Source organism: Saccostrea cucullata, unplaced genomic scaffold, assembly GCF_032062105.1.
Source record: "Saccostrea cucullata isolate Sc308-1 unplaced genomic scaffold, CSIRO_AGI_Scuc_v1 ctg14447, whole genome shotgun sequence".
NCBI lineage: Eukaryota > Metazoa > Mollusca > Bivalvia > Ostreida > Ostreidae > Saccostrea > Saccostrea cuccullata.
In genome coordinates, this window is record NW_026918733.1 from 3,870 (window position 1) to 14,933 (window position 11,064).

Genomic DNA, 11,064 nt, shown 5'->3' on the forward strand with positions numbered 1-11,064 from the left:
CAAACTTGCATTTTTTTCCTTTTGGTTCAAATCAATAATTATTCAGAAATATGATTATCATGTTGTTTGTTGTGCTTTTGAAATGTCTTGATCACCTAATGTGTTCTCATGTTCTTTACAATCGGAGATGTGCACAAGTAGATACCCAAGCCAAAAAATCATTCAAGTGTAACGGCCGCATTGGGGTATATATCGGATTAGCACTTCGACTGAACGCTAGGGGGATATTATGAACGATAACTCCAAATCAGCGGAAGTTGTTAGATATATAGCGAAGTCCGTGCGAAGAGATACGCGCCACACAGAACTTCTACCTATCTTGAGCATAGGTTGAATTAGGACATTACCTGAAGAGTGACATTGTCTAGGTGGGTTTATTTTTATATCTATAGGTATGTGGCAGGATTATTTCATAAAGTTTATGTTATTTACTTCTTTAATTTTCAAATAAATTGAATTTTAAAACGTGTGCCCGAAATGTACAAGATCAAAATATAATTTTTTGAATAGGTATTCCTGTTTCTACGATGATCTATCAATGATTAATAGATGGGGGAATATGAAAAAGAAATTATGTGAAAAATCCCAAGTTTTATAATTGAAGCAATTTTTGACAATTATTTTTAAATATAATGAAGCAGTATTTTGTTGTTTTAATTACACCCCTTTGCAATCAGCTGTTTATAGTCTGTTTCAAAATGTATATCCAAAGAGCAAGAAGAGAGGTATGTAAATTTCTTGAAAAAACCAATTTTACTTCTGTTTACGTCTGTTCCTTTAATTATTGATGAATATTTATAGTAATGATATTTTTTTTGGCTATTAATGTTGATGATAAGAGTTCAGCAATCATAATAAAAATATTTTTGAAATAAATAAACTACTATATGCTCCGTGTATTATAATTGCTTGTAGAAAAAAGTTTATATAGGCCTATTTCAATATTGTATGCATGTCTTTAATTTTTTTTAATTTTTTGTAGAGAAGACATTAGTCTGACATTTTATCCAGTACCATCGGGATTTCATTCAGTACCATATATGCACAGAATAGGTACAGTACATCCTAGATAATTTTTTATTCATAATTTTTCATGTGTGTGTCTTGTGCACAGATCCCTTCTGAAGGCAAAATATTATTGAACATCATTTATGCACTTCACTGTGTTATGTTTATGTGGAGTTTGCCATGACAAAGTATGTTATAAGGCCTCTAATAATATGTTTGTTTGAAACAATTATTATGGTGGGTAGGAGGGGGCTTCTTTACACAACACATCTAAGTATAGTTACAACACTGATGAAAAAAATATAGTTCTTGAAATTTATGCTTATTCTTTACAGCATATATGGTAAATATTTCGTTAAAGTTTAACTGTGAAACTCACCAACATGATATGTAATTCTGACATTCAGAACATTTTCCAAAAGGTGGATGGAAATTACTTAGCATTTCATGAAGAACTTTGTAAAGCGTTCCAAATAGAAAAGGAGAATGTGAATCCACTTAGTTTATTTTCAAAGGCTAAGCGAACCTTAAATGAACTTAAAAGACTGAATAAATTTTCAAATAAGGAAAAATATTTAGAAAAATTAAAGTTACAATTCATTTTGCCCTCTCTGAAGCAAAAACAAGTTGAAAGTGTACAAAAGCAAAGTAAAAAACAAAAAACTGAAGATGATTCCTGCGCTAATTGTGAGCAAATGCGAAAGGAGAACAAAAGAATTAAAAAAAGGTTAAAAGATATTAAAGTACATGTACTGAATCAGAAATTAAAAAGAAATAAGCACACTATCCAACGATTGCAGACTACAATCAACACTCTCCGTGTAAAATTAAAAGAGTCTGTTTCAAGAGAAAGTAAACAAAATAAAAATAGCAGTACTGTTGGTACCCAATGCAACACAATCAAATCAGATATAAATGACCTCAAAGAAGAGATTGAAATCTTAAAATTATCTTTACAAGATAATAATGATAAAGACACAGAAACTCAAAAAACATTAAATTTCAGAAATACTGAATGTAGGGGCAATCCATACAATTTTAAATTAAGAAAACTTTTATATGAATTTAGAAGTAGAAATATTCCTTCTGAACACATCAATCCAATTATCAGAGAAGTGTTAGCTCTTGTTGATGTTTGTGTAGAGGAGTTGCCACATCCATCAACTGTTGCAAAGTTAAGTAGTGAATTAGGCATTATTAGTCGTACTCATATTTGTTCTGAAATCAAAGATTTAGATAATCTAACAATTCACAGAGATGCCACCACTAAGAAAGGTCGACACTATTATGGAGTGGAAGTTTCAACAAATGAAAAAACATTTACAGCTGGGTTGCGAGAGGTTGTTGATGGCAGAGCAGACACATATGTTAGTTGTTTTAAAGAAATTTTTAATGATACTTGCACTGACTCAGAAGACCCCAATTTTAACATTATTACAAATGTGAGCAATTTCATGACTGATAGAAGTGCAACAGAACAAAAAGTCAATAATATTTTGGAGGCTGAAAAAAAGAGCCATTCAAATCATGAGATTACTATAAATTCTTTTAAATGTTCTGTGCATCCTCTTTTGCAATTTTCGGATGTTTGCCTTAGAGAAATTTCAAAACTAGAAAAAGATTATAAAATCAAATTTGATTCAAATAATAATGAGTCTTCAACCATGTTTTTATTGCGTTGTGTTTCCAAATTGTTTTACAAAGATGGATGTGGTGACCCCTTACTTGCTGCAACATACTTGAAAGACAAGTTGAATATTTCAAGGGTACAGATCATGAACTTCAGGGGAAATAGATTTAATACTTTATTTTACAATGCAGCAGGGACATTTTATCTTCATGAAGATATTTTAATGTACATAAAAGAATCAAAAAGTTCTTTGAATTTTATACATTCTTACATTTGTACAGCTCTTTCAGATAACAGTATTTTATGTATTTTACGTGCACTAGGAATTTTAAACGTTCTTTTTACCCAACCCTACTGGAACTGTGCTGAAGTTTCTACTTCTGCTATCGAAATGGGAAGCGTGTACAGAAGAGTGGTAGAATTTCTTGAAATTTGTGTTGAAAATCCTCTTTTACTTTTGAAAAACAAAATACGATTAATCTGTGGGCCAACTCTTCATGATGAAGTTTCTTCTTCTCTATTTTTACCATCTGTAAATGATGCAGGCACTTCTCATGTTTTAGAGAGTCTTTGTGTAGTTTTAAAGGAAAAATGTGAGCAACTTTTTAAGGATTTTTTAAAAGGTGGTAAATTTTTTGATCCACCCAAACATATTATTCAAAATAGCCAGTCTTGTCCTCCAAACAATATCAATGTTGAAAGACTGATGTCTAAATTAGATTCTAACATAGCAAAAGCCCCCACTTACAATGTCAATACCATGGAAAGTATTATAATGTATAAAAATAACAAAACATCTGAATGGTTAAAATCGAAATCTGAAAAAGATCAGTGTGATTTAATTACCAAAGCAAGAAAAAGAAATACAAAGGTTTTAAAAGTTGTGAAAGAGCGAAAGCAAAATCTATTCAGAAAACATTTAGAACAATTAAGAGAGAGGCAAAAATCTGTACTTTTAAAAACTCAAAAGAAAGAAAAACAAGTTAATTCTGCAGTGGATAAAATCAAATCACATGGCTTATGGAGTGATAAGAATCGAGTGCAGATTGAATTAGAAAAACTTCCAACGAAAAAAGAAAAAGTAGCAGCCTTGAAAGAACAAATTAATTTATTGAAGACTGTATTTACTTTGCAACCCGCAGACAAACATTTAACCCATTTTAGCAAAAACAAAAAAAGTCATGACATAGAAACTCTCACAAACAATTTTCTAACTTTGATTGAAAAAACTAGTACTATAACAAGAAGTTCTGCATCTGTGAAGGATACAACATTAAAACCCCTGGAATTGATAGGGAAATATTTCAAACACCTATGGACCGACAAAGGTCAGGACAGCCTATGGGAGGGAAAAATAGTTTCATATCAGGATGGAATATTTAAAGTACATATAAAATATAATTTATTAATTTAAATCTAATACTTTAACAATATTATAAAACAAAAAAATGGTGTAAATATTATGGGAATTTTAACATCCATACGTTAATCTTATTTTCTTCCTAATTTCTTAACAATTTAAAATCTGTTTTTATTTATAACCCCCACACCACCCTACCCACTTAATTGCGGGGGAAGAAGGGAGGTGTACCATAACTGTGAACTAAAATCAATTACAAAAGGTAAAACTAGTGACATAAAATAGAAAGAAAATTTAATTAATGTATCGTAATCTTTTGCCCATGCTTTATTAAAAAAAAATTGATAATTTCTCTACAAAATCTTATAATATGTACTTAATATATAGTTGCTAGTTTTATTTTGTGACTTTGTTCATAGTACTTGTATAAAAGAAAGTAATTGAGCAGGTGCTGATCCAGGAATTTTTTCCAGAGAAGGGGGGGGGGGGGTCCACCCCAGTCCCCCCCAAAAAAATCCAACCCAGAAATTTCTTGACAAGCAAATAAAAAAAAACAAACTTAAAGTCTTCCAAATGTCGAAAAACTATTTCATGGGGGGTGGGGTTGTCGTTGACTTCTAATAATCCAAAACTCTGACTGTTCATCCCAATCTAACGCAAATTTGTGTTTTCCAGGGGGGTCTGTATTTTTCCATAGGGGGTCCAAGGTCACTTTTTACTTGCTTTAGCATATGAATTTATAGCCTTGCAAATTCCAGGGGGGGGGGGGGGGGGGGGTCCAGACCCCCCCCCCCACCCCCCTCTAGATCCGCGCATGATTTAGCATGTGATTCATTGGCATGTTGAAATATTTGATACTTTGTTGCATAAATCACTGTATTTTTTAAATGCACACTATGTTTTCTTTAATACTTCTGTAATTGCTTATTTAATGAGTAAAATATGTATATTCAGTAATTATAATTTTTAATTATTTTAAATTTGTGTTCTCAACTTTGCACTATAAATGCTTTTATGCTGTTCATGTATTCATAATTTTAGTATAAACATATATCACAAAGCTTAAAGAGTCTGGAAAGCCAATTTCATATTCTACTGTATTGGTTTACTTATATTGGGTACCAGGCATATAAATGCCATTCAACTAATATTTCATTTTTAATTTCTTACAGGTAAAATACTGGGAAAGAGGAGAGGAAGAGGTTGAAGGGGAGGATATTTTTGAGCTAACAGTACAAGAGATTGTACAGGACATTAAAGAGGGTCATTTAACCTTCACAGAGACAGACACTACCCATCCTTCATTAGTGCTAGACCACTGCTACTCTTTGCAAAAATAGTAATTATTAATAATTCTTTTAAATTCATTATGTCTGAAAACAAGCTTCGAAAATTTATTTCTAAACCTACACAACCACCATCAGGTCAGAAAAGCTATGTTCCTGTTGTACTATCAGATAGTAAAGGCAACTGGCTGAAAAGGCATGTTATGAATAGTACAGAAAAAGAAATTCTGTGGTGGGCACGTAGTGGTGCAAAGATTGAAGACAGCACAGAGTGGCTTAAAAGTAACATAATGGAAAAAATTAGACATCATGGAAACATCTGGTTGTATGTTTGGTTAGGCACATGTAACTTAACTTCAAAAAATAAGCAGTATATTACACTTACATCCGATAATGATGATGAAATTGATAATATTATAATGAACTGCAAAGAAATTAAAGGAACTCTTCAGAAATATCCTAGCTGTAAAGTTACTTTTTTAGAAACCCCTATATATTCTGTTAAAGAATGGAATAAGAGCAAAGGACACAAAAACCCCACTATTTTTGAAATTGATGATGAAAAATTAGAACAACAAATTTACACCTTAAATAATAGAATTAGAGAATTAAATAAAAGCAATGAAGTATACTCCCCCCAGTTTTCTTGCGATTTAAGTAATACAGATAAATATCGTTGTGGGAAAAGTAGAAAATTGAAAGTAAAGAGATACTATAATTTCAAACTCTATAAAGATGGCATTCACCCTGACACCTTATTAGCAAAATGTTGGCTGAAAAAAATATCAGAACAAGCAAAAAGAGACTGCTGGGTTTAATGTAACAGTAATTTTACATCTGAGTTCCCATTTCATTTTGTAATTAATATCTATTTACATGTACACATGTATACCATTTGCCAAGTAGGTTATTAGTCCAGATCTGTTCCTAAAACATTTCAAAGAAGTCATACTGAGATGCGTGAAATGAAATTGTTTGCAGAATTAAAAATCTTAAGTACTATTTTAAGACTTTAAATTAGATAATAATTTAAATACTTATTTTTACTGGCTTCAGGGCAGCTATGTTGAAGGATATGTTTTTGTTTGTTTTCTTTATTCTTTAAAAAAATCAAAATACATCTGATTTTGCGTAATTGTCCTTTGCACAAAGGTATTAGAAATTGTTTTTCAACTCTGCTTATAAGTAGAACTTACCATAGAAATGCTGGCATGAATCTTAAATTTTTTTTTTATAGAAAGAAGTATGACATAATTGGGCATAGTGCACATTTATCCCAACAATAGCCAAATTGAAGATAAAATTGAATCATTTTTTCTTTTCTTTTTTTTTCCCCTTTTTCATGAAATAATTTTCTTCAGATATTTGATGGTCAAAATTTGTTACTTTACATAAACTGATGGCTTTTTAGAATAATTTATGCATAAAGTTTTTTTTTATTTTAATGGTATCAGATTTATTGGAACACCCTGTGTTTGAAAGTGCCTAACCAGACATACACCCTTTCTTTAAGGATATCTGATCCTCAGGCAGGAAGGATAACTCCGAAAATTAAATATTTAATTTGAAATGCATTAAAATGAAGCTTGAAAATGATTTTTTTTTATGCAACAATTTTCATTTTATTGATCTTTTATGATCTTTATAAGATTCAAGGTTTTTAGAAGTCTTAAAAAAGGTCTTATAAAAGTTGACATTTGTACCTTATAGTTATTTATAGTTATTTAGTGTGTTTGTTGTAAAGAACTTTGTTAACCTGAAGTTTCTCCTTGATGTTTGACGGAACAGTACCCAGTGTGTTTGTTGTAAAGAACTTTGTTAACCTGAAGTTTCTCCTTGATGTTTGACGGAACAGTACCCAGTGTGTTTGTTGTAAAGAACTTTGTTAACCTGATGTTTCTCCTTGATGTTTGATGGAACAGTACCCAGTGTGTTTGTTGTAAAGAACTTTGTTAACCTGAAGTTTCTCCTTGATGTTTGACGGAACAGTACCCAGTGTGTTTGTTGTAAAGAACTTTGTTAACCTGATGTTTCTCCTTGATGTTTGATGGAACAGTACCCAGTGTGTTTGTTGTAAAGAACTTTGTTAACCTGAAGTTTCTCCTTCATGTTTGACGGAACAGTACCCAGTGTGTTTGTTGTAAAGAACTTTGTTAACCTGATGTTTCTCCTTGATGTTTGACGGAACAGTACCCAGTGTGTTTGTTGTAAAGAACTTTGTTAACCTGAAGTTTCTCCTTGATGTTTGACGGAACAGTACCCAGTGTGTTTTTTTGTTATAATCGGGAGATAAATTTGTTTATACTTGAAGTTACTCAGTCATTACATTTTTCCTTTTTTATAGAGAAAAAAATATTATCTATATATATATAACATTCCCATTTGCCAAGTAGGTCTATAGTCTGGAGCTGTGCCGGCGGGGATTTTAGTCCCTGGTACCGCCACGGAAGCCGGATTGGTTCGGACTAGGTCCAAAAGGCAAATCCCATATTTATTTTTTTTTTATTTTATCGTAAAGACTAGTTTTGAGAATGATTGATAGGGACAAGCACTGATAGTTCACATCATTTTTAATTTGCTATAGATTTCAAAATTCAAACAATAAATAGAAATGGTTTTCTCGGCACATTTCCATGAAACATATTCTTAATTTTTATGCACCTGGATTGATAGATTCAGGGTGTATATTGTTTTTATCCTGTCTGTTTGTATGTTTATCTGTTTGTCTGTCTGTTGTCAACTTAAACCTTCGCCATAACTTTGTTGCAGCCAGGCGCATAGTGTTTCACAAACGAATTTTGTTTTTTACACTCTTTTTGACTGATCAGCCAGTTGCCTCATAAATATAATATATAAATATCAAAATTATTTTTTATTCTCATTATGTTTTTTATACACAGAAAATGGTGGGTTTTCAGACTATTTCCTTCAAATTTGCAAAACTTATTAAAACTTAATTTTTTTTAGATTTTATATACCCATGCAATAATTTTGTATTTTGAACTGCAGCTAATTAAAAGTTTCAGGCAGAATCAGTCAGCGCGGGTTTTTCCGCACTATACTGAATCTGAATGTTCACATCCACGTTCTTATTACTTTCTGTCTCAAAAATAACGTACATAAGCTAACCTCAAATGTAGAATACTGCTATTATTTGATATATAACTGTTAAATTGCATTGTAAGAATAAATTTGTTGTCATCATGGTAATCAGCACTAATGAAGGAAAATATATATACACATATACACTTACTTACTTATCCTCTCTGTGACGCAGAGGACACATGAGGCTGTAACTTATTAATTATGTAAAGACTTTCATAACATTGAACAAGTTTTTCAAATGTTTTTTTATATTTCAAACATTTTTAATTTTACAAAAGATTTTTATTTTGGACACCCTTTATTAGGGAGGATTCAGTCAGCGTGGGTTTTTCCACACTATACTGAAATCTTGCACTGTTATACGATTTATTGTACCAGTTTTTTTCCTTTGATATTTAGTTAACCTAGTTCTGCTCCCAATTTAATCAATTTTAAGTACTTAATAATTATCTGAAATATGTCATTATCAGATGTTTCACTGCAGGAATAAGATTTCAATGTTCATCTCTGATGAAGGGATTTATACAAATTTTTTATTCAAATCCATGAAATCATCAATATATTAATTGACTTCATACTTGATCAAGACATAATTTATATTTTTTTCGGACTTTTTCTGAATATATACTATTTATCAACTTATTGAAATTTGCATATTTTTTTTTAATCCGGCCTTTACATGGCAATTTGACCATCTTAGTGCAGATTAATTAAGTCAGTTTGGGTTTTTCCACAATAAACTTTTCAAAATATTTCCATAAACATATATTTTTTTGCTCAAGTTTTCTTCTTAATAATGATTTATTAAATCATAAAATTCCTCCCTGTTCATGTTTTTTTTTAGCTATTACTGTAAATTATGTCAAATATATTGTACTCCAGGATAAATTGTGATATTCAACTTGGACAATGGGGTACAAACATCTTCAGGAAATGCTTTGGAATCATCATCACTAATTACTGGAAACAATGAATCTGTGTGATATTAAACTTGGATAATGGGATTTACAAACTTCATGAAATGCTATGGAATCATCATCACTTCATACATGTACTGAACACAGACGTGGATTTCTGGATCTTTTTCACCAACAGATTTTTTAATCTGCCTGAATTTTTTTTCAGCATTTTAAGTAACATTATATTTGGACCGTGGAAGATAAATTGTGGACTGAATCAGTAACAGTGATTTTTTCCATACTTCTGTGATTTATAAATACTATTTGCATCAATTTCAATATAACTTGTGCCTGTGTTTATTCGTTAGGATATACAAGCAAACTCGGAAATAAATTTATGACATCAATTTTCAACAAGTTCTTTGTGATAATTTCATCTTGGAAATCAGAAACAGGCTATAGACAGAGTTATCCTTCCTAATGGTAACATTATTTTTTTTACTCTAATTGGATTACCTCTCTTGAATCACAGATAGCTGCTTTAGGTAGGTAGGGTTATCACGTGAATATCTGAATTTTTACAAAGCAACCAATAGTATTTCGTTTTACATAGGTCATTGTTTGCAGAAAGGAAAGTGAAAAACAGCTTTTTGGCTCTCAAATCTTCTCTTTAATTTTTAGGAAGAAAAAGTAGCATGTAGCTATGGAAATTATATACAAAAACTTCCACTTGCCTTGGATCAATGTTTTTTGTTAAAGAGATTTAAACTCAAAGGTAAATTTGAACAATTCCAAAAAAGATAAACATCCAACAGTGTGTGTAGTCATCATTATCTAAATTATGTAACGGTTTAGGAAATATATCGCGTAGCATATTAATGAAGTGTGATGTTGATAAAAACAACCTCTGAAACATATCTCACAGCTTCTGCAGGCATGTAATATCGTTTTTTTGAAAAATGAAAGGGGTGTGGCTTACAAAAGATGCAAACAAGGGGGAGTTGTCCATAACTTTAAGTTCCTATATGGGGAGTGATCCTGATTTTTTTCTACACACGGATTTTATTTCTAAAGATTGCCAGGAACACTTTGACCATGTTGACTATACTGCAACAAAACTTGATGATGATGGGAAGGGGGGCTATTTCTTTAATAAACATTTTCAATAATAAATGGTTAGTTTTGGAGAAAAGAACGATACCATGTTCGTTCAGTATGTGAGGGTGCATGTTAAACTATGGAATGAGGACTACAACGATTATTTACACATTTTATTATCTTAATCAATAATAAATAAGGAAAGGAACTAGAAATTTTTATGACTTGTTGTTTTAATCCTTCAGTTTATCTAATATACATGTATATATTTTTTAAAATTCATGAAAAGAGCATTTCATCAAAACTCAAGAAGCACTTCTAAAACTTGTATTTCAGAATTATGTCACAGTCTGTGGCGGTCCCCTTAACAAATCCCAAAACGGGGTCAGATTTCCTGGCCTCCACCAATTTTAAGGTGGCTCAGGACATGTCTGTCCTTGAGGGATCCATGCAGAGTATCTTCAAGAAAGACTATCCGCCTTACCAACATTATGGTCGCGAAAAGGAGTCTGAGCGACCAAAACTGGCCGAAGTTATGACGAGAGATGACAAGTTCTTCAAGGATAAGGCATCGGAAACCGTTCGAGCGTTTGAATACCGATATCTACCAAAACCAGTTGCTTTAGATGATATTCACCAAAAGCTCCGATCAACTAACTTCAAGATGGATACTGATGT

General features: G+C 31.5%; 1 long non-coding RNA gene across 1 annotated transcript; it reads left to right on the forward strand.

The window, feature by feature from the left end:
- Positions 1–204: 204 nt before the first annotated feature.
- On the forward strand, positions 205–9,735 carry LOC134270034 (uncharacterized). The gene is made up of 3 exons (XR_009992712.1): positions 205–368; positions 983–1,053; positions 9,272–9,735. It is a non-coding gene; the product is annotated as an uncharacterized LOC134270034 (long non-coding RNA).
- Positions 9,736–11,064: the final 1,329 nt, after the last annotated feature.